Source organism: Montipora capricornis, chromosome 4 (genome assembly GCF_036669925.1).
Source record: "Montipora capricornis isolate CH-2021 chromosome 4, ASM3666992v2, whole genome shotgun sequence".
In the NCBI taxonomy this organism is placed as follows: Eukaryota; Metazoa; Cnidaria; class Anthozoa; order Scleractinia; family Acroporidae; genus Montipora; species Montipora capricornis.
The window spans coordinates 21,637,433-21,639,932 of record NC_090886.1 but is presented as its reverse complement, the minus strand read 5'-3'; positions in this window follow the sequence as shown (position 1 = coordinate 21,639,932).

Genomic DNA, 2,500 nt, shown 5'->3' with positions numbered 1-2,500 from the left:
TCATAGCTTCAATCACTGCTTGAAATAATGGCCGGTCCACAAACAATGTCTGCTCAAAAATCTGTTTTGTCCAGTCGTTTACTCTTCAAAGGAAATTTAATTTAAAGCTAGTAGTTCTAAATTAGGTTGAATGTTTTTTGTGTTCATCAAAAGAAAAAAAAAAAGATATGACCAGACCACCTTTGACTACAGTAAAATTTTTGGTAGTTGCAATTTGCGACCTTTTCACCCACTGGCCATGAAATTAGCAGGTCTTCTGGCATAGCATGTCTATCGGTGTTTATGCTAATAATTCTTATAGTCTGCATGGAATTCGCTGCAGAGTGATGTTGCGAACTAATGTGAGAAGCGAAACTAGTCTCAGTACAAAGGTCCAGGCTACTAAATAATAAAAATTCAAGCATGTATCTTAAAACTTGAAGCAGAAGCTTTAGTTAGCTTTTGTTATCACATGAGAATCAGCTCGAACCTAACCGTTGGCTTCATAACTTTAGGACGCTTTAAAATTGAATCTTAAAAGCAACAGTGGGAAACACAAGTGTAATATTACCAGTGCTTTTTTGATTTTATCAAACATTGTGGCTGTGCCATGCACTCCACACCTCCTATACTGATTGTGAGGCTGCTTCCACAAAAAAGCTCAGTAAATGTACTTGCTCAAGACATTCAAGCATCATGCTGAGGTGGAAGAAGCATTTTCTTAAGAGTTATTACATAATGGAGATTTGTCCGGACAAAATCAGGTCTTGTCCGAGCAAAAACAGATTTGAACAGACAACTTGACTGGCACCAGCCAGGAAATTATTTCAAGTCCTGTTCACTAAATTCTCTTTTAAAATTTAAGAAAATAATCATTTGCATAGCTGTCATTAGTGGACAATGGCAAATGCAGGGAAAATAGCCAGCTACAAAGAGACTGATAATGTCCACAGCACTTCCCTGCTAGCAGGTCTCTTTTCTTTTGTATTTGCTGGGTTGACAAGTATGGGAAAAGAGACCTCTGAAGTGGGCCTCTTTTGAATGAGTATTCCAAACTTAGAAGAGCACACAGTTTGAACTGTAACCTCACAACAATATGAATGGTCTTTGCTGTTTTCAAGCAAACCTATCATGGAAATAGGGAACTGTCAGTTATGAACAAAGCACAGGAATGTGATGGCTGGATACCAATGGAGCTCTTTATTGATATCTCTGTATACCAAGAAGAACTAGCCTGCTAACTAGTCACCTAGCTTGGTTGATAAGGACTCGCCACTTTATCATGTGAGAAATTTTAAAGGGTTTAAAGGACAAAGAGAATAGTCCCTGGTGGACAAGATGGGTGCAACGTAATCTGACTGGACATGAAAGGATGCCTGCATCATTATTAATTGAGCGAAAATCGCTAAAAATAAAAAGGTAAGCTTATGTAGCCAGGCCTGAACCGGTGACACATCTCTTCACGACGAGTTCGTCGTAGCTATCTCTCTTAGTCCGTTTGAAACGAAAGTATGAGAATATCTTTATTGCTCGAAGCTTAGTGACACCCTATCAAGATGCTGTGTAACTTTTAAAGGATATGTACTGCTACGACGTGTGCGGCAACGTGAGCAATATTATTGCTCTTTTCGAAATTAATTAACAGAGCTGTCACATGCATCTATTTGCAGTTTGGGTACAAGGGTAGAAGGTACAATGTAACTAGAGCTTTCCTCTGCAAATGCAATTACACTGTCATATTAAAAGTTAAACACAAGCAATCAAAGGAGAGTGAAATGTTAGCTTTTGCAGGGCGATTACGTCGTGCAACACTTTTCGAGAAAACTTGACTGAATGCCTTTAAGTAGAAAACACAAAAGAATAACATTAACTTACCAATCCTTTTTCCATAGGTGATAAAATCCGTGTTGGGAGGTCCTTTTGTGAAGTACAAAATTAAGAGGAATGAATGAAAATGATTTGAGCATCTCTCCAAAAGACGACTTTGGATAAGTTCATTCCCAAGCTTTCTCATTTGTTCCTTTCAGCGCGCGTGCAAGGTGAGGAAAAAAGCCGCCCTCTTCTGCCCAACTTACCGTTTCACCAAGAAAAAATCATCCACTTACATTAACTTAAGTTGTCCCAAAAGCCAAAACTGTTACTCGGAAAAAAGGTTAACAGTTAGATGACCGCTTCCAGTTAAATACAAAGCATTGTAAGGGCTGCCCCAAATGATCTTTTTTTTCGGCCCTGCCAACTGAACAAATCAAAGGCGCTATATCCTAGTGGACTTTGACAAAGTTCGTAGTACAGAAACGAATTTTTTTTGGAAAACTCTATGCAGTACTGTGCCATAAGAGATCATAAGAGGCTTTCACGTGACGTCATCGCCACCATATTGGGTGGACGAATACAATGATTCGCTTCTTGCGTTCTACCACCTGAAGTCGTACATTTCTCAATTGTTATCGGTGTCTATATAGGTTGGTTGAAAACGTCCTCTCGATATGGTTCAAAAAAGTCACGCTCAGTATAGACGCGT